The following is a 22,694-nucleotide window of genomic DNA, read 5'->3' on the forward strand; positions in this document are numbered from 1 at the left end:
ATACAATTGTCTCAAAAATCATTTTCGACAGTTAATGCCACATCAATTTTCCAAACCTGGGGAACATGGTGAGGACGGAGCACAGCCTTTCGAAGTTTAATTACACAAAAATTCTCGTCCTTGCTTCTAACCATTGGTATTTATTCGTTGAAGAGGCCAAACTTGTATAATAAGCGCAGTCGTAATGGTATAAAAAATAAATTCCGTGGTTTCCCAATAGCATGATGAAGAAACTGATCAATGGTGGTAGAAGAAGAAAACATATAAAATTAAGTGTTTGGTACAAATGGACTTTTGCGTGAAGAAGACTGATAAAATGGTCGGAAGTTTGAGAGTTTGTTAATAGTTGTGGCCTGAAGAGTATTAAAAATATTTTAGAGAAGCCTATGTCACGAGAGAGTTTGTAATCTGCTTACAACAGCTAGTTTAGTAAAAATAGCATGTATCCTATACCCAAGGAGAAAAAGTGTTTCTATTTTCCGAGAAAATTAAAACTGCTTCAAAACGCTTGAATGAATTGCTGAAATATGTATCACTCTTACGACCCTCTGGGATTATTACAAGCTGAAGATACCGGACATACTGCTGAAGACTGTAATGTCAATATTGGCGTAGTTAATTCCATCATTGCATAAGACGTGCAAGATGATTTACAACACGGCGCGTCTTGATCCTCTTGAACCGATTTAATTTGTTCCGGAACGTTGATACCAAAGCTTAGAAACAGCTGACATCTGTAGCTTAAATGTAGGCGTGTTTCATTTCATTACAAGACATGAACCAGGACTTGTAAAAAAATCAGAATTTTAGATTATTCAAGTTGGAATAAAATTATTTAAGACAAAAAATAATGTTTGAAGTAATACTGAATATTATTTCACCGTCCGCCTGCTAACCTGGGTGGTAATGTGCTTGCCTCCCATGCAGCGGGCCCGGGTTCGATTCCCTGCCGGACTGGGGATTTTCTCCGTTCGTGGACTGGGTGTTGTGTTGTCCTCATCATCAGTTCATCCTCATCAACGGCACGCAAGTCGCTCAATTTGGCGTCGATTGAAATAAGACTTGCACTTGGCGGGCGAACTTCCCCGAATGGAGCCTCCCGGCCAACAATGCCAGACGCTCATTCCTTTTTTTATTATTTCACCGATTTAATTTCAATAATATGAAAATAAATCAAAAAGCTTATGATGAAGACTCAGCCATCAATCTGTCAAATATGTTGTATCTGAAAACAGAACATATGCTAATATTCTGTATTATGCATATAAGGTTTGATGCAATGCAGTCGGGATCTTAAAAACTAGACTAGTAGACATAGCCATTTCACGAATAAAGTTATCCACATTGTGTTGGATGAACGCATGAAATTTCATTTGCTAAGTGAGATGAGATAACTGCCGTCTGTTTCGCAACAATGAAAGGAAGACTAATGCTAAAAACCCTCTCGGGTCGTTGCCTGGTAACAGCCGCTTCTTATAAGTTGCTACCACATTTTGCAGCTAACGCGTAAGTGCCCTGGAAGAGACGACTTCGTTCCTGCCACGAGTGGTCTAAGTTTCATCGACTGCAAATTTCCTGCATCGGAACCTGGAGTCTGAGCCTCTGCCTATTGTCGGAAACTGCGGAATATCAAAGTACGCCACCATGGGCGCTGTCGTGCAAGCTGTAAGTACGCTCAACAGCGACATCGTATAAAATGCTATAACGGAGTTTATGACGCAGTAGACTTTGAGACTGTAATCTCAGAATCCAACAACGCAAGGAATAGCAATGAGACGAAAGGAAATGTCACTTATATGCAAAGAGAATAATTACACTAAAGGGCACCTTTACACCTCCTCAGACTATATCGCCCACAACACCAGTACGTTCAACCAGACATTGTCCCTGGTTGCATTACACGTTCTCATCTGTCACTGTGCATCCTAGGTCCCTACAAGCTGTTGCCCAGGCAGGAGGGCGATCGATTACGGTATGAGTCGTTTTCAAATGATCTCATTTGGGCACGATCGTCCGGCTACAGGGATCAGTAAAGGGCAAACATTATGGGGACAATTTTGCAGACCATCTGCATTCTTTTCTGGCACTGCTGTATCCTGATGGAGACGCTACATCACCACACTCTCGTTGCACGTAATTATCTTGATGAACACTCCGGTGAAACTACAATCATAGTTTGTCCCCCAAAACGACCGATCTGAGTCCAATGGAAGCATTTATGGAATTCTGACTGTACCAGTGTGTGCTCGACGAAGCCTATACCAACCAGACAAGGATAACTAATGCAAGCAGCACATGTATGTCTGTATTTATTTCATTAACAGTACAGAGTAACCCACCGCCTTGAAGTGTCAGGTAGGTCGGATGCTTTTAAATCCAACAGCAAACACTTTTCATTATTACAGTCTTATTGGTATACAGATGTTAATGCTTTTTTAAATAATATAAAGAACATAATACACAAAAATTTTTCTTAAGTTACAGCGAATTGAGTGCTTAACAATTGTTAAAATGGTTCTATATATGATTTGTTTCTGCCAATGTCAAAGAAAAATAAAAGGAAATACGTAATACGATGAGTCTGGTGAAAATAATGCAATATTTAGAGGGAAGTGATATACTGCATCTGGATGTGTAATATAGCCTATGCAGCATGTCTGTTGGTAGTAGCCTATTTCTACCAATTTCAGGTAAGAAGGTCTCGGTAGAACCTCGAGATAGTCTGATCTGAAATGGTTTGCGTTTATGTATGTTTACTTTATTTGTGTATATTGCTATATTACTGGGAGTGTTGTAAGTCAGGACACAACATGATATTCAGCAGCTGTTTGTTTGTCCTATTGTTGGTAGTTGCGGTATATTCTGTGTGATGCCTTAGTTACGTACTCCTGATATTATACAGATTAAATACTGACTGAGCTTTTGATACATGGAATACATGAATTTTAGCTTTATATGAGAAATTCACATATGTTTGTAAATTTTTTAGTATAAATAGAATGTAGTTCATTGCTACTTGAATGCATTATTCCTTAAATAACTGAATACATTACATTTTTAGTTTTATACATACTTCATACAGAAAATACATTTGATGTATAAAATTCATTCATTGTAGTTTTAAATAGAGGAGAGAATACACTTCTGCCTACACACAATAAGACGGACAATACATTACTGCTTGTGTGAAGTATACTTTAAACACTATGCAATATGTCGGTGGGGAGTAGGAGCCTCGGAATAAATGTTCTTCGAGCCTTCTCGTCCGAAGCAACGTTACGTTATTACTAGAATCGTCGTATGTCTACATCTACATGATTACTCTGCAATTCACATTTAAGTGCTTGGCTGAGGGTTCATCGAACCACAATCACACTATCTCTCTACCATTCCACTCCCGAACAGCGCGCGGGAAAAACGAATACCTAAACCTTTCTGTTCGAGCTCTGATTTCTCTTATTTTATTTTGATGATCATTCCTACCTATGTAGGTTGGGCTCAACAAAATATTTTCGCATTCGGAAGAGAAAGTTGGTGACTGAAATTTCGTAAATAGATCTCGCAGCGACGAAAAACGTCTTTGTTTTAATGACTTCCATCCCAACTCGCGTATCATATCTGCAACACTCTTTCCCCTATTACGCGATAATCGTAAATAGATCTCGCAGCGACGAAAAACGTCTTTGTTTTAGTGACTTCCATCCCAACTCGCGTATCATATCTGCAACACTCTTTCCCCTATTACGCGATAATACAAAACGAGCTGCCCCTTCTTGCACCCTTTCGAGGTCCTCCGTCAATCCCACCTGGTAAGGATCCCACACCGCGCAGCAATATTCTAACAGAGGACGAACGAGTGTAGTGTAAACTGTCTCTATAGTGGACTTGTTGCATCTTCTAAGTGTCCTGCCAATGAAACGCAACCTTTGGCTCGCCTTCCCCACAATATTATCTATGTGGTCTTTCCAACTGAAGTTGTTCGTAATTTTAACACCCAGGTACTTAGTTGAATTGACAGCCTTGAGAATTTAACTACTCGTATTTATCGAGTAATCGAATACCAACGGATTTCTTTTGGAACTCATATGGATCACCTCACACTTTTCGTTATTTAGCGTCAACTGCCACCTGCCACACCATACAGCAATCTTTTCTAAATCGCTTTGCAACTGATATTAGTCTTCGGATGACCTTACTAGACGGTAAATTACAGCATCATCTTCGGACAACCTAAGAGAACTGCTCAGATTGTCACCCAAGTCATTTATATAGATCAGGAACAGTAGAGGTCCCAGGACGCTTCCCTGGGGAACACCTGATATCACTTCAGTGTTACTTCATGATTTGCCGTCTATTATTACGAACTGCGACCTTCCTGACAGGAAATCACGAATCCAGTCGCACAACTGAGACGATACCCCATAGGCCCGCAGCTTGATTAGAAGTCGCTTGTGAGGAACGGTGTCAAAAGCTTTCCGGAAATCTAGAAATACGGAATCAACTTGAGATCCCCTGTCGATAGCGGCCATTACTTCGTGCGAATAAAGAGCTAGCTGCGTCGCACAAGAACGATGTTTTCTGAAACCATGTTGATTACGTATCAATAGATCGTGCCCTTCGAGGTGATTCATAATGTTTGAATACAGTATATCCTCCAAAACCATACTGCAAACCGACGTCAATGATATAGGTCTGTAGTTCGATGGATTACTCCTACTACCCTTCTTAAACACTGGTGCGACCTGCGCAATTTTCCAATCTGTAGGTACAGATCTATCAGTGAACGAGCTGTTGTATATGATTGCTAAGTAGGGAGCTATTGTATCAGCGTAATCTGAAAGGAACCTAATCGGTATACAATCAGGACCTGAAGACTTGCCCGTATCAAGCGATTTGAGTTGCTTCGCAACCCCTAGGGTATCTACTTCTAAGAAACTCATGCAAGCTGCTGTTCGTGTTTCAAATTCTGGAATATTCCATTCGTCTTCCCTGGTGAAGGAATTTCGGAAAACTGCGTTCAATAACTCCGCTTTAGCGGCACAGTCGTCGGTAACAGTACCATCGGCACTGCGCAGCGAAGGTATTGACTGCGTCTTGCTGCTTGTGTACTTTACATACGACCAGAATTTCTTCGGATTTTCTACCAAATTTCGAGACAATGTTTCGTTGTGGAACCTCGCATTAAAGTCCGTGCCAAATTTCGCGCGCCTGTAAATTTTAGCCAATCTTCGGGATTCCGCGTTCTTCTGAACTTCGCATGCTTTTTCCGTTGCCTCTGGAACAGCGTTCGGACCTGTTTTGTGTACCACGGGGGGTCAGTTCCATCTCTTACCAATTTATGAGGTATGAATCTCTCAATTTCCGTTGCTACTATACCTTTGAATTTGAGCCACATCTCGTCTACATTTGCATAGTCAGTTCGGAAGGAATGGAGATTGTCTCTTAGGAAGGCTTCTAGTGACACTTTATCCGCTTTTTTAAATAAAATTATTTTGCGTTTGTTTCTGGTGGATTTGGAGGAAACGGTATTGAACCTAGCTACAACGACCTTGTGATCACTAATCCCTGTATCAGTCGTGATGCTCTCTATTAGCTGTGGATTGTTTGTGGCTAAGAGGTCAAGTGTGTTTTCGCAACCATTTACAATTCGCGTCGGTTCGTGGACTAACTGCTCGAAATAATTTTCGGAGAAAGCATTTAGGACAAACTCGGGAGATGTTTTCTGCCTACCACCGGTTTTGAACAGGTATTTTTGCCAACATATCGAGGGAAGGTTGAAGTCCCCAGCAACTATAACCGTATGAGTGGGGTATTTATTTGTTACGATACTCAAATTTTCTCTGAACTGTTCAGCAACTATATCATCGGAGTCTGGGGGTCGGTAGAAGGAGCCAATTATTAACTTAGTTCGGCTGTTAAGTATAACCTCCACCCATACCAATTCGCGAGGAGTATCTATTTCGACTTCACTACAAGATAAACCACTATTGACAGACACAAACACTCCACCACCAATTCTGCCTAATCTATCTTTCCTGAACTCCGTCCGAGACTTCGTAAAAATTTTTGCAGGAGTTATTTCAGGCTTTAGCCAGCTTTCTGTACCTATAACTATTTCAGATTCTGTGCTTTCTATTAGCGCTTGAAGCTCAGGGACTTTCCCAGCGCAACTACAACAATTTACAACTACAATTCCGACTGTTCCTTGATCCAAGCACTTCCTGTATTTGCCATGCACTCTTTGAGATTGCAGCCCATCCCGTACTCTCCCGAGGCCTTCTAACCTAAAAAACCGCCCAGTCCACGCCACACAGCCTCCGCTACCCGTGTAGCCGCCAGCTGAGTGTAGTGAACTCCTGACCTATTCAGCGGAACCCGAAACCCCACCACCCTATGGCGCAAGTCAAGGAATCTGCAGCCAACACGGTCGCAAAACCGTCTGAGCCTCTGATTCAGACCTTCACCCAGCTCTGCACCAAAGGTCCGCAGTCGGTTCTGTCAACGATGCTGCAGATGGTGAGCTCTGCCTTCATCTCGTAAGCAAGACCGGCAGCCTTCACCAAATCAGATAGCCGCTGGAATCCAGAGAGAATTTCCTCAGATCCAAAGCGACACACGTCATTAGTGCCGACATGTGCCACCACCTGCAGCTGGCTGCACCCTGTTCTCTTCATGCCATCCGGAAGGACCCTTTCCACATCAGGAATGACTCCACCCGGAATGCACACGGAGTGCACGCTGGATTTCTTCCCCTCCTTAGCCGCCATATTCCTAAGGGGCCCCATTACGCGTCTAACATTGGAGCTCCCAACTACCAATAAGCCCACCCTCTGCGATTGCCCGGACCTTGAAGGCTGAGAATCATCCTCTGAAACAGGGCAGGCAGCTGCATCTGGCTCAGCCAGAGACAGTACCTGAAACCTGTTTGTCAGACATACTGGGGAGGCTTTCCGATCAGCATCCAGGGACGTCTGGACGTCTTTCGCTGCCTGCCACGCCTTGGAACGACCTCCCAATCAATCACAGGCGAGGGCTCAACCCCACTGCGGGCAGCAACCGGGGCAATCACAGCGGCAGACCGATCTGGGGACAGACGGGACGAGGTTGACATCCCCGTGATACCCAAGTCCGGCTCCCCACAATGGTGCCCATTGGCAACAGCCTCAAGCTGCGCAAATGAAGTCAGCGCCGCCTGCAGCTGTGAGTGAAGGGATGCCAACTCAGCCCTCATCCGAACACAGCAATCACAGATCCTGTCCATTCTAATCGATGTTGAACAACAGCTACTGAAATACGAGTCCGTGCCTAGATAACGCAAGGGAAACACGCAAAGAATGTATGAACTAACCTGTACAAATGCCTAACAACTGCGCTACAATCTGCCTGAGTTTACGATTACAGTAACTAAAACTCGAAATTACACCTCTTATACGAAACTCACGCGCAATTTAAGTAAGAATCTACGAAGTAAACACACTGTTACTACCTGTTGTGTCGTTTGTGACTGTACTCGGCGACCCTTTTCGGATGCGTCCCACTCTCTCTGCCATGTTTGAATGCGCCATTGTTTCATTTGTGTTTTGTTCATAATGTTGGTTCCTGTAATTTCGGTGACTTTATCGAGCCTGTCCCTCATAAAGTAATAAAGTGCAGCTCTATAACATATTGTTATGACTATAAGACGGGTCCCTATCACAACGGAAAGTGCCTCTAGTGATGTGGTGTTGAAGACTCCGCTTATCCTCAGGAGTACACTACGTTGACCTCGTCTTACAATTGTCTTGTCAGTCTGTATGTTCAGCCTTTGAGCCCTCGCACTTGTGGCGAAGCATGCGATGGATCCAAATATCGCAATGTGGTGGGTCCTTATCGTCTTAATAGGTAATTTGTACTTTGTTGTGTTGAGTCTTGCTAGATGGTGCAAAATTTTGGAGGCTTTGTCAACTGTCAGTTTGATATGATAGTTAAAAGTCTGTTTTTCGTCAAGATGCAGTCCTAGATAACGTGTGGCTTGCTTCCTCTGTATGCTTGTATTTTCTAATTTTAGAATTGGATTCCTTTGTAGTGTCCCTCTGAGCAAAAAATACACGGTTTTGATGGGAGCGATTTTTAATTTATTTTCTTTGCGCCAGTTGTTAATTTCCTGAAGCAGCTGCGTGCCTGTTGTCTCTAGTGCTGCTCTCTAGTTGGGTGACACCACTACGAGCAGGTCACCTGCTTACGCCACCACACCTCTTACACTGTCGTCACCGTCCAGGGTATTCAGCAAGGGCTCGATTGCGATATCCCTGAATATTGGTCCGCAGATCGAGCCCTGTGGACATCCCTTCGTTATTCTCTTGACAACCTTAAGTGTACCAGCCCTCCATTCCTCTGCAGTAGTCGAGGAGGCTATTGTAGAGGGAAGCTGATAGCCTCATTTGCTTTAACCTGGTGAGGAAGGACGGCCACCACAGGCTGCCAAAAGCACCGGCCCGCATCTCGTGGTCGTGCGGTAGCGTTCTCGCTTCCCACGCCCGGGTTCCCGGGTTCGATTCCCGGCGGGGTGAGGGATTTTCTCTGCCTCGTGATGGCTGGGTGTTGTGTGCTGTCCTTAGGTTAGTTAGGTTTAAGTAGTTCTAAGTTCTAGGGGACTTATGACCACAGCAGTTGAGTCCCATAGTGCTCAGAGCCATTTGAACCAAAAGCACCGGCTACGTCGATTAGTATGGCGGCCACGTATTTATCGCTGATGCTATTTGTAACTGTCAGTGCTTCGTTGACGGCGTCTTCTATTGATGTTCCTTCCCTGAAGCCGAACTGATGGGGCGTTAGGCCGAGGAAGCGTCTGTGCGAGTGTAAGCGGTCACACAGGAGCCTTTCCAGTACCTTGGCAAGAGTGTTTAAGAGGCAGATCGGTCGATACGTTCTGGGGTCTTTTGGCTCTTTGTCTTGTGATTTCATGAGTATTACTACACTAGCAGTTTTCCACAGGTTTGGAATTCTGCCTGTTAGTACACCTCGTTGAAAATGTTAGTAAGGAAGGGTGTGATTAGTGTTACTGTTTGTTTTAATGTTTCTGAAAGTATTTTGTTTGGGTTGGGTGCTTTTCCGTTTTAAGCCTGCTGATTGCCGTCGCGACTTCTTGTTGTGAGAATAACGTGGTTACGCTGTCACTGATGTATGGTTATCTCATGCTCTCTCTTAGGTCAGCGTGGTGTCGCTCGTCTTGTGTGGGGTTGTTATCTGAGAGTAGCCTGTTAAGAAGATATTCTGCTGTGCTTCTCCATCCTCTGGTCATTGTGTCGTCAGCTTGTTTTAATGATGACAGAACTGTCGGTGTCTTAACTTGTTCTGTTATATGTGGAAAGGTTGTCCCCAGATGTCGTTCTGTAGCTGGGTTTTGACGAAATTGGTCCAGTCGTCTTGCTTTGTTGTCTTTAGTTGTTTTTGGTATTTCTGTTCAGTGTCACGATACAAGTCATGTCTTATCTATCTTTCAGGAGCTGTCTTTGCTTGTTGGTAGTACTTTCTTTTGTTCCCTGAATCGTTCCTTAATCTTGCCAGTTCTGTCGACGATGGTTGTTTCTGTCCCCACTCAGTTTTTCCCCATGGTATAGCTGCTACCTGTGCTCTTTGGTTCAAATGGCTCTGAGCACTATGGGACCTAACATCTTAGGTCATCAGTCCCCTAGAACTCTGAACTACTTAAACCTAACTAACCTAAGGACATCACACACATCCATGCCCGAGGCAGGATTCGAACCTGCGACCGTAGCAGTCCCACGATTCCGGACTGAAGCGCCTAGAACCGCACGGCCACCGCGGCCGGCTACCTGTGCTCTTTATAGGACCTCTGTCGGTACATGCATTTTGTAATCTATACTGCCTTGAAGAGTATTTAGCGATGACGCCTCAACAATATCTCGAACTTTTGCCAGTCGGCTCTTCCTATGAGTAAATGCTGCTGTTCATGGTCCATGTTATGTGTATTGACATATGTGTCTGTGGTTAAGACGACTGCGTTGTGGTTGCTGTGTAAGGCTCTATCAATTACCGTCGATGTATTGACTAGTGGAAGAGATTTTGCGTTCGCTAGAGAAAGGTCTATGTTACTTGCACCACCGGCGTCTTCGCGGTAGGTAGGTTGCTGACCCTTTCAGTTCAATATGAAGAGGCTGCATTCATTTACCACGTCAACCACCAGTTGTCCTCTGTTCTCAGTTCTACCTGAGTTCCACAAGAGGGATTTTGCGTTGATATCGGTTAGAATGAGCAGAATTATTCTTTCTGAGTGTCGTACAATGTCTTTTATTTTGTGTAAGAAAGGTTCTGTATCATACGAGTCCTGAGCGTAAATAGCCGACACGAGCCAAACATCCTGTCCGTCTGTTATTTCTGGCCAGCCGGTGTGGCCGAGCGGTTCTAGGTGCTTCAGTCTGGACCCGCGCGCCCGCTACGGTCGCAGGTTCGAATCCTGCCTCGGGCATGGATGTGTGTTATGTCCCTAGGTTAGTTAGCTTTAAGTAGTTCTACGTTCTAGGGGACTGATGACCTCAGATGTTAAGTCCCATAGTGCTCAGAGCCATTTGAACCATTTGTTATTTCTGCCGTGGCGATATGTTCAGAGCAAAACTGGGTGATCTGTGTTACTTCGAGATTTTTATTAACTACTATTATCGTTTGGTGTTTCTGCTATTGTGATGTAATGTAAGGGGAACCCTGAAATCGTACCACCTCGCAGAAAAGGTTACTGAACGCAGGCGATGTCTGCTTTTGTTTCTTCTAAGAGCCTACCTAGTTCCATGTTTACTAGGGTACTGCCCTGGAAATTTAGTTGTATTACCTTCAGAAGGGATATCTAGTGAAGGAAAAAACTTTGGTGTGGTTTCTTTAAAATCCATAAACACACGTACATGTGCTCTCACGAAGTCGTTGTACACTTTCTCTAGGTTCAGGCCCTCTCCCCTTTGCGCACATGCCTCTCCTAAAAGCTTACATAGTTCTTAGGGGTTCTTGGGCAGAATTTCAGTTGTTAGGATCGTCCTGACAGTTTGTTCGGTAGTTGGGAAGCAGATTTATCCTTGTTTTCATGCTTAGTTCGCATTACATAACGAAGAGCTGTTTGAAATATATCTTTGTTTTCTAGTCTGCCAAGCCCTTGGTTAGCTTCTAAGTATTCGTAGTTTATGTGATTAACGGTATTCAGCTGGGAGTCGTTTGTTGTGTCTGGTTGGTCTTCTTGACTGTTTGTTTCTTGCTTCGATTTCGAGTAATTTCGTAGTGCGGTATGTTTTTCCTGCTTTATGTTTTCTGGTACTGTGGAGTCTGATGTGTTTTCTCTGGGAATTTCCCCTGATGGTGACTTTTTGTTTTTGATATCTTCCGGGGACTTGTTCATGAAGGGTAACTATTTTTGTCTTTCTGTTCAGCTACCTTACTGTTTTGTTTTTCGTAGTCACTATGCGTCTTACCCCCGTGGACAGAACGAACTGGTGTAATATAGGGTCTACATTTGGTTGTATCATTTTATGCTTGTTGTGCGGGTAGTGTGCAATTGCCCTCTGAAGTGGCCGTGCGGTTAAAGGCGCTGCAGCCTGGAACCGTGAGACCGCTACGGTCGCTGGTTCGAGTCCTGCCTTGGGCATGGATGTTTGTGATGTCATTAGGTTAGTTAGGTTTAACTAGTTCTAAGTTCTAGGGGACTAATGACCTCAGCAGTTGAGTCCCATAGTGTTCAGAACCATTTGAACCATTTAGTGTGCAATTCTCTTTGCGTGTGTTTGTCTGTGGTATTGGATTTCATGTGAACTCCGTGACGTCCTCATTCTCAGGATGTTCAAGGACATCGTTACATTTCTCTGTACTATCTCGTAGTATTTCCTCTTCCATTTCGTCAACTCGCAAAAGGAGACAAGCCTGGAAGATGGTCCAATCAAATATGTGATGTTTCAGGTGCCTGGGCACTTCATATTCAATTTCTCCCTGCATGCACATATCGTCTTTGTAGTAGGCAATTCTGAAATACCTAAACTGCATTGTCTCCCAGAACTGAGGCACTACATTAGTATTAGTATCTGCATTTGTGGGTTGTAATAACCTCATGTGTTGCAGCCAGGCAACGGCTCGCCGCCAGCCTCTCATCCTAGTCGACGGCGATTTGTACCTTTGCCAGTTTGTGTTATTAGTTACGTCTGTTCCTGCGTGTGTTATGGGGCGTGGGTTTCTGACAGTTATGGTAGCACTCCTTATTAATGGACGTTGTCCAGAACATCGTATTCAGTGCTCTCTATTTGTCTTTCGTAGAGCTGTTTACATGTAGGACAGTCTGGCCCTCCTGCCTTATTGCCCCCTGCCTTATTGCATGTTCTATTTCTACAGGAAACTGCATGTTCTATTTCTACAGGATTCTTCTGCCTGTATTCTGACCTTTTGTGTCCGGGTTTGGCACATCTCCCGCATACTGGGTCCTTGCCGCAACGCTTCTATGGGTGACCGAAGCCCCAACAGTTAAAACATTGTTATACAGCAACAAAGTCGTTGATATACAAAGATTTAAACTGAATACAAACCTTTTATTTTCGAAGCAGCAGAAATCGTACTCTTGGCGACACTTCTAAAATATTATTTATTGTACTTTTGCCCTTTGTTCTTGTTTTAAATTTTATTTTAACCGCGATATCGAACTCATCTTTAGTAATGTGTTTATGCAGGTTTATTTTGTAGAGCTCTTCTAAGAATTTCTGATAAGTTAAGTATGTTGAGGCATGGTGCGCTACCAGCAAGGTCTGAACTTCTTGGGTTCTTCACACCTAATGTCCTTAAGCTGTGTTGTTTTTTCTATTATTTTTTTCTTGTCTACATTTGACTCCGTTTCAATTATTACAGTGTTTGCTGTTGACCTGATTGATTTTATTTTTAATTTGTCTTGCTTTGGGTTAATTGTTTTAGTGATGGTTTCTCTAATGGTTCTCTCATCTTGGTTGGTTTCTGATTTAAAGAAAACTGTGCTGGACTTTTTAGCTTTTATTTGTTGAATGCGTTCTTGTATTTTGCTATTAGGTTTTGCAATCGGACCGGCAGCCGCAACCGCTGCAAATGAAAGTGAGAGGGCTTTATTTTTTGACTTTAGTCTCTGATTTTCGGATTTGAGTATCACTATTTCTTGTTCCAGGCGCTGAATGCGTTCCTGATCATCTGGTGCGGTTGTAACCGCTAGTTCTTTTCTGAGTCTGGCGTTTTCAGTTCTGAGCTCTTCATTTTGTCCGTAAAGCCTTGCTTGACCTAGTGCGAGTGCCCAAATTTTGTCTCTAGCCAGCGATGTAATTGTGTTTCACTCCCTTTTTTGTTTTAATTCATTCGGGAACTCCGCTAAGATCTCATAAACAGCGTTTATCATTTTAGTTTCCATTTTCTTTCTTTTGGGAATTAACTCTTCGCTGGATACCACTCGTCTTATTGCCCCCGTGCTCATGTCCGTCGGAGTTGCGTCACTGTTTCGACATCCTCCGACTGATGTGAAGCTCACATAGATTCCTGGAGCACGTTCGACATTTCCGAAAGTAGCAGCGGCTGCCGCCAGCGTGGACCAGGTTGTATACGCCAGTGTCCGCGTATACTCGCCGAGATGGAGCTGAACTTAGTCAAAAGCCGATGCACACGTCGCAAATGCTTCACAAAGTGAGGCAAATAGATCGCGCACCCGTCGAAACTTGCCGTACGGCAGCCGATTCCCACATTTTGGATCCGTTGCGCATGTAGTTCGTCTCTAAACAGAGTGCAACCAGCTCCGTGAGGCACAGTACGCTCTGTGATTTGTTCCGCAGTTTGCCGCGCTGTTGGTTGCGCCAGGAAATAAGAGCCACAGGCTACATTTTTGCGTGAAGAGTGTGACAGAGCACTGGAAGACCTAATTCGAAACAAGGTCCTTGGAGTAGACAACATTCCATTAGAACTATTGATATCCATGGGAGAGCCAGCCCTAACAAAACTCTACCATCTGGTGAGCAAGATGTACACTCCTGGAAATTGAAATAAGAACACCCTGAATTCATTGTCCCAGGAAGGGGAAACTTTATTGACACATTCCTGGGGTCAGATACATCACATGATCACACTGACAGAACCACAGGCACATAGACACAGGCAACAGAGCATGCACAATGTCGGCACTAGTACAGTGTATATCCACCTTTCGCAGCAATGCAGGCTGCTATTCTCCCATGGAGACGATCGTAGAGATGCTGGATGTAGTCCTGTGGAACGGCTTGCCATGCCATTTCCACCTGGCGCCTCAGTTGGACCAGCGTTCGTGCTGGACGTGCAGACCGCGTGAGACGACGCTTCATCCAGTCCCAAACATGCTCAATGGGGGACAGATCCGGAGATCTTGCTGGCCAGGGTAGTTGACTTACACCTTCTAGAGCACGTTGGGTGGCACGGGATACATGCGGACGTGCACTGTCCTGTTGGAACAGCAAGTTCCCTTGCCAGTCTAGGAATGGTAGAACGATGGGTTCGATGACGATTTGGATGTACCGTGCACTATTCAGTGTCCCCTCGACGATCACCAGTGGTGTACGGCCAGTGTAGGAGATCGCTCCCCACACCATGATGCCGGGTGTTGGCCCTGTGTGCCTCGGTCGTATGCAGTCCTGATTGTGGCGCTCACCTGCACGGCGGCAAACACGCATACGACCATCATTGGCACCAAGGCAGAAGCGACTCTCATCGCTGAAGACGACACGTCTCCATTCGTCCCTCCATTCACGCCTGTCGCGACACCACTGGAGGCGGGCTGCACGATGTTGGGGCGTGAGCGGAAGACGGCCTAACGGTGTGCGGGACCGTAGCCCAGCTTCATGGAGACGGTTGCGAATGGTTCTCGCCGATACCCCAGGAGCAACAGTGTCCCTAATTTGCTGGGAAGTGGCGGTGCGGTCCCCTACGGCACTGCGTAGGATCCTACGGTCTTGGCGTGCATCCGTGCGTCGCTGCGGTCCGGTCCCAGGTCGACGGGCACGTGCACCTTCCGCCGACCACTGGCGACAACATCGATGTACTGTGGAGACCTCACGCCCCACGTGTTGAGCAATTCGGCGGTACGTCCATCCGGCCTCCCGCATGCCCACTATACGCCCTCGCTCAAAGTCCGTCAACTGCACATACGATTCACGTCCACGCTGTCGCGGCATGCTACCAGTGTTAAGGACTGCGATGGAGCTCCGTATGCCACGGCAAACTGGCTGACACTGACGGCGGCGGTGCACAAATGCTGCGCAGCTAGTGCCATTCGACGGCCAACACCGCGGGTCCTGGTGTGTCCGCTGTGCCGTGCGTGTGATCATTGCTTGTACAGCCCTCTCGCAGTGTCCGGAGCAAGTATGGTGGGTCTGACACACCGGTGTCAATGTGTTCTTTTTTCCATTTACAGGAGTGTATAAGACAGGCGAAATACCCTCAGACTTCAAGAAGAATATAATAATTCCAATCCCAAAGAAAACAGGTGTTGACAGATGTGAAAATTATAGGACTATCAGTTTAATAAGCCACGACTGAAAAATACCAATACGAATTCTATACAGACGAATGGAAAAATTGGTAGAAGCCGACCTCGGGGAAGATCAGTTTTGATTCCGTAGAAATGTTGGAAAACGTGAGGCAATACTGACCCTACGACTTATCTTAGAAAATAGATTAAGGAAAGGCTAACCTACGTTCCTATCATTTGTAGACTTAGAGAAAGCTTTTGACAATGCTGACTGGAATACTCTCTTTCAAATTCTGAAGGTGCCAGAGGTAAAATGCAGGGAGCGAAAGTCTATTTACAGTTTGTACAGAAACTAGATGGCAGTTATAAGAGTCGAGGGGCATGAAAGGGAAGCATTGGTTGGGAAGGGTGTGAGACAGGGTTGTAGCCTATCCTCGATGTTATTCAATCTGTATACTGAGCAAGCAGTAAAGGAAACAAAAGAAAAATTCGGAGTAGGAATTAAAATCCATGGAGAGGAAATAAAAACTTTGAGGTTCGCCGATGACATTGTAATTCTGTCAGAGACAGCAAAGGACTTGGAAGAGCAGTTGTACGAAATGGACAGTGTCTTGAAAGGAGGAGATAAGATGAACATCAACAAAACCAAAACGAGGATAATGGAATGTAGTCGAATTAAGTCGGGTAATTCTGAGGGAATTAGATTAGGAAATGAGACACTTAAAGTAGTAAATAATTTTTGCTACTTGGGTAGCAAAATAACTGATGATGGTCGAAGTAGAGGGGATATAAAATGTAGACTGGCAATGGCAAGGAAAGCGTTTCTGAAATAGAGAAATTTGTTAATATCAAGTATAGATTAAGTGTCAGGAAGTCGATTCTGAAAGTATTTGTATGGAGTGTAGCCATGTATTGAAGTGAAACGTGGACGATAAATAGTTTAGACAGGGAGAGAATAGAAGCTTTCGAAGTGTGGTGCTACAGAAGAATGCTGAAGATTATATGGGTAGATCACATAGCTAATGAGGAGGTATTGAATAGAATTGGAGAGAAGAGAAATTTGTGGCACAACTTGACTAGGAGATGGGATCGGCTTGGTAGGACATATACTGAGGCATCAAGGGATCACCAATGTAGTATTGGAGGACAGCGTTGAGGGTAAAAATCGTAGAGGGAGACCAAGAGATGAATACACTAAACCGATTCAGAAGGATGTAAGTTGCAGTAGGTACTGGGAGATGAAGAAGCTTGCACAGGATAGAGTAGCATGGAGAGCTGCATCAAACCTCTCTGGACTGAAGACCACCACAACATCTGTGGCATGTGGTACTTCTTAAAGAAACACATCTTTCAATGTTTTGTTCACAATAGTGCCTTTTCTGGACCTTGCTAAAAACACCGTTTTTCCTTTTTTCACCTTCGAGTTTTAAAACAGTCTCTGCTCGAGTCCTTACGCCACAGCAGATGGTATCTGTGTTGTCTGTAGGATGACCGACGTCCAGATATGGCAACTCAAAAGGAAAGGCTGGTCAGGCAATTGGCACTGACCTGTAGCCGATTCCGTGTGGCCTTCATGAATTCACCAGGGGATGGCTTATCTATATGGATAAAAAGCCTCACTGCTCCCCCGAGGGATGGCAGCTCATCCCTGTATGTTTCCATATGGCGTTGTACTTCTGTACACCACACATATCTGAATAAAAATGTAAATTAGGCTAATTAATTGGCGTGAAGCACTCTAATAATATGACTTTCACTTCTCGCTGTTGATTAATTATTCGGATCTAAAATGTCTTTACAATCTGACTTTAAATTAGTTACGCGACAGTTTTCGAAAAAGTGGCTTCGTAACAAGACACATGGCCCTGTGGCCTCACGGCGTTTCTCTGAGGTTATAAAGGAACAAGTCACCAAAACGACAATAGAATTCTGTTCATGTGTGTGTGTTTGTTTGTGTGAGTGAATGTGTGCTTCATGTGAAGCTCCCAAATGATGGCTGTCCTTATGTTGTCAGACTTTACAATGGACTTGATTTGTCTATGGGATGGATGCCAGGTGGTTACCTTGTTACTTTGGAACTTATTTTTTGGGCTGGATACGTTTGTGATTTCCAATTGGCAAATATGTACCTTCTACTTGTGGGTAATGGGCAACTACATCATACTGTATGCACAACAGAACACATTGACTCCAGACACGTATGTTACGTGTTGACTGCTTCATAAAACAGCGACTTAGTGATGCTGTTGGTTCCTGTTTAAGGAAACAACCCAAAAAGAAAACAACCATATGCTTCTTACTGTTTTCTACTATCACTCCAGTTTTCCATTCCTACAACAAAATAGGCGACTTTCAAATAAGAGTTCTCAGAAGAATCAAGACAACTATTTAACTATTATTATGTGGCTGGTCCTAACTGCCAATCCCGTCCCAGCTAAGGTATCACTTCACTCTCAGCGTCGTCCTTCACACAAAGGAACCCAGATGACAGCTGCTGCCATCTTAATGAAAATTAATAGCTGTAGACTGATGGAAGTTGGATAAAAATACCTCTTGGATAATATCTATCAAACAAAACATTCGCAAACTCAGGTGTGGAATCAGAGTTGGATTCTTTGAGTGGAGGGTTTACAGTTTCCCAGATTCTCCTTCGCCCTACCCTCCAGGAAAAATTTGCTGTTAGTCCCACTTTTATTGTGATGCAGTTGCCAAGGATTCTAATACTAATCACTATAAAATATCTAAAACATTTAATAATAATAATAATAATAATAATAATAATAATAATAATAATAATAAGAATCTGATCACATGAACCTTAGTCAACGTTAACATCGACAAGAGAAACTTCAAAAGTAAGAAAGAAAACTGAAACAACCATTGAACGAAAAATAATAGAAGTGATATCAAAACATAATATGAGAATTTGGTAGTATGGTAAAATACTACCAACATTTTTTGACAGACTCGTAAACTCTCCAGTTCCAAGAGTTAGCTTGCACTTTTCAGCAATAACAGAAAATATTGAGGTAAATTTCCTGTCAGCAGAGATAGAAACTGCAAAGTTAATAAAATATACAAAAACATAAAAGAAAGTTGCGAAGGCTTAGTTACAGCAGAATTTCGGAAAGATTCAGAACCAAAGATAAATCTTTCTTTCTGATAACATTTGCAAAGTAGAAAATAATCCAGATTAGTAAAAAAAAGCATTAATATACCAATTAAATGAAAAGGGAGGCAAAAAATGTTAACAGTTACAGAAAATTATCACTTGTGCGACTTGCATACAAAATATAGTTTGTGAAATGCTAACAAACAGATATCTCAGCTATTTGCAATAACTAGTGTTAGGAAAATGGGATAGCTTATCACCTATACTATTTTACTGTTTATTAGAAAAAAAGTTATGTTATGAAATGAGGAGATTAAAAAGTGATAAAATGGAACCAATAATTCTGGAAAGGAAACAAATGTAATCAAGGTAAGCCGCCTGACGAGTACAGACAATTTTGCAATACTTTCAGAATATCTGACAGAAGCAATGACTCAAATAAATTTTCTGGGCAGAATAATCAATATAACTGTTCCCAGAATTTTCTGAGAAACAAAATTCATGAAAAGTATAAAAAAAATGGGGATAAACACCAATAGAAACACCAGAAGGTAAACTAGATCAAGTTAGCAAAAAATTACGAGATACCGTACGTAAGTATGGACTAGAAAAATTTTGCAGGTATGTAACAACTCAGAAAATGGAAAGAGCATACAGTTTAACTATAATAATCGACAACAAGATATGCATACGTAGAAAGTCTAAATCCAAACATTATACCACAGCGATGAGACACAATGTTTATAAGCCTGTGAATGCTTAATAATGACCATAAAGTGGAGAGAACAGAGATACTTGATGGTAAAATGAGAACTAATAAGGAGATCTACCAAAATATACTGAAAATATCAGAAGTAATGGCAAAGTATGTGAGAACAGTCTAACAAAACAAATATTCTTGTATTTCTGGGAAAAGAAGATTTCAAAGAATCAACCTGAAAGACTTGGAAGTAATAGAAATAATTTTTTAACAATAAAATACTGAAGTTATAAGGCTGCCAAGGTAAAACAAATAAAAATCAGGAAAAACATGAACAGAAGAGAGGAAAAGGCAAGGAGAGAAAATACAGGAGTATCGGAAAAGTAGTGAACAACTAGGGAAGAAGAGGAACTGAAGTTGTTACATGATCCTTGTTGATCGAGACAATAAAGAATAAAACAAAAAAATGTGTTTACATAAGTGCTTAGTACATAACTCCGACATAACTTTCAAGCAATTGAAAACCAGAAAAGTACAATTTTAAAACCATTCGTCCTGTATTTTCAGATGATAATGTGTCATAAAGTTGATTTAAGAACTACGAGAGCAACAAACTGTCACAACTTTGATAACGTAAAAGCTTACACAAAATGAAGTAGTACTGTGTACTGTATTGCACTTGGCACTGTTACTGCGAGCACAGGTCTGGAGAAAACGGATGTGTAAGCGTGCGCATGTGAGTGGGGGGGGGGGGGGGATGATTTTTACAGACGTTTTCGCTTCCATTCGAGAAATTCAGTCTTTCTGTTAGTTGTTCGTTAATGGAGGGTCTTCATCTTTCTGACTTGCTTTACTAAGCTACGTGCGGTTTGCCGTTCCGCCTATGAACTCACGAGTCGTGTCGGTTTGTTATTGTTGGCAGCAGCTTTGGTTAGCCTGTCAGTGTACATATTTCCCTTGCTAGAATGTTCTCACCTATGCGGTCACGCTGCTGGCACATCCACGCAGGCCCTCAGACTAGAAACTGAAAGGTTTCCTGTGTTATTAACTTGTAATTTTTCCATAATTCATTACAAGTTTTATGCTGTTTCAGTGCTAATTTTTTTTCCAAAAACCGGGTTTCGTGGACCTCATGAAACTTATCCCATCCTTCCCCCGCCCTCCACCCACCCTTTCCCCTCCATTGAGTCCGTTCCAGCGCGAACTCCGTCTATGTGTCTGGTTCCCGCCTTTGGAACACTGTGCAAAATTCAGTGCAACGTTGAATGTAAGAGAAACGTAAAGCATTTCCTTTAGTCAAATCCATAAATTTTCCCTATAAAATAACACTTACGTCAAGTTTCTCTCAGTCCCTCTATCCGATCATCGTCAAACTACATCTTGTAAGTAGCCTGTTTGTATGTTGGCAGCGCTATAGACTGTTAATATCGCTGTCAGCGCTCTACGCCCTCGGCAAGAGATTCTGTGGTTGGACGGACTAGCAGTTAGCGAGTGGATAGAGAGGTTTATGGACATGTTTTTCTTAGTAGAGATTCTGTGTTGGTAGGACATGCATTGTAAAGTGAGACGCAAGGAAATGTAAAATGAGGATGGATGTTGTTAGTTATGTTTGGGTTGTGGAATTATTGACAGCTATATAATTTTTACAGCTGGATGTCACGTGAATAAGGTAAAATTTTCTAAATACATTATTTGCTCTTCAACAAAATCTTTCTTTTGCTAACCATATGTTCGTAGTAGTCAGTCTATAGTAGTTACAATATTTTTATTTCGCTGGCTGTAGTTACTGCTTGCTGTATGTGCTGTAGTTCGTATTGTGAAGATTTTCGGATGGAGTTCGTGACTGAAATGAGTTTAGGCAATTAACAGAGCTGGAGGTAGTTTCATATATCTTTAATTTAATATTTTTTGGATTTTTATTATTGTTAGCATTTCTTCTAATTCAGGGCCATTCTTTTGTGTTGATTACTGGAAGTCATGTTGCCACTGTATAGCATTCAGATTGCGTTGTACTTGTATATTGTGTGTAATAAATGAATAGGTTAAGTTTGTGTTGTACTTGTCAGGGAAAATTTTGTATGTCAGTGTTTAAATGATAAAAACAAGCAAAGACTCATTAGTTTCCACCTGTAAATATGTAAATTCCTGTACACAGGAATAATATTGTTTTTGTTATTCTCAGATTGTAATACCATGACATGTCCAGAATCTTAGTATAACTGTTCTACGGATGAATAAAACTACTACTGCTACTACAGCAGCAATTATTTGGATCTTCTTGCAGTTATGATTCTTCCTCTTCTCGTTTCTCCGTCGCGTCACTGTTTTTTGCCCCTTTCTTCATTACTTGTACTTCTGTCACGTTGCTCCTTGTCTTCCTCTGTCACCCCTTCTCTCACGACCATTCGCGTCAATGGCTGCAGTTTAAATGTACCTGAACTTCTCATGAACTAATATAACGTCTCCTTCTTTTATAGATTTCCCATTATTTCTGCATTTATGTTATAGTAATTTCTAAGTGTTTTGTCCCATATTAAATGTAAGTTTATATATAAAGTAAACTAGGTAATGTTCATAATGTACAATGTATGGAATTTCTGATTAATCGTAAGAAAGAACCTGATGATGGCTCCAATTATGACAGGATTAATAAAGCAATAAATCACAATGAGCTGTTGTTGCACTTTTCGATCCGAATACTTGTTTCATACAGCTCTCAATAATAATATGTCCTGTGCAAAGCCTTTTCGTGTCTGCATAACTACTGCAGTCTTCATCCATTTCGACTTGCTTACTGTGTTTAGGTTCTAGTCTTCCAGTGTAATTCTTACCTGCCAGACTTCCCCCATTACCATATTGGCGAGTCCATGTCTAAAAATGTGTCCTATCTGCCGACGTTTGTTCAAAAATGGTTCAAACGGCTCTGAGCAATATGGGACTTAACTTCTGAGGTCATCAGTCCCCTAGAACTTAGAACTACTTAAACCTAACTAACCCAAGGACATCCATGCCCGAGGCAGGATTCGAACCTGCGACCGTAGCCGTCACGCGGTTCCAGACTGACGCGCCTAGAACCGCACGGCCACACCGGCCGGCGCCGACGTTTGTCTTAATTTCGTTTGTCATAAGTTTTTTTGATCCTAATTCGATTCGGTACTTTTTCTTTAGTTACCCGATCTCCAATCTAATCCACAGCATTTTCTGGAGCACTACATTTCTAAAACACCTATTTTCATCATGTCTGAATTGTTCATCTCCACAGTTAACTTTCTTAGAACACTAGACTCCAAAGAAACGACATAAGAAAAGGCTTCCTAAGACCTAAGTTTATATTCGATGTTATAAAATGTTTGGCTGAATAAGTAGCATCAATCATCCGCTAACTGAAGTCCTAATTTAATTCCCTCAGTATC

This window comes from Schistocerca nitens, chromosome 1, assembly GCF_023898315.1.
Source record: "Schistocerca nitens isolate TAMUIC-IGC-003100 chromosome 1, iqSchNite1.1, whole genome shotgun sequence".
Classification (NCBI taxonomy): domain Eukaryota; kingdom Metazoa; phylum Arthropoda; class Insecta; order Orthoptera; family Acrididae; genus Schistocerca; species Schistocerca nitens.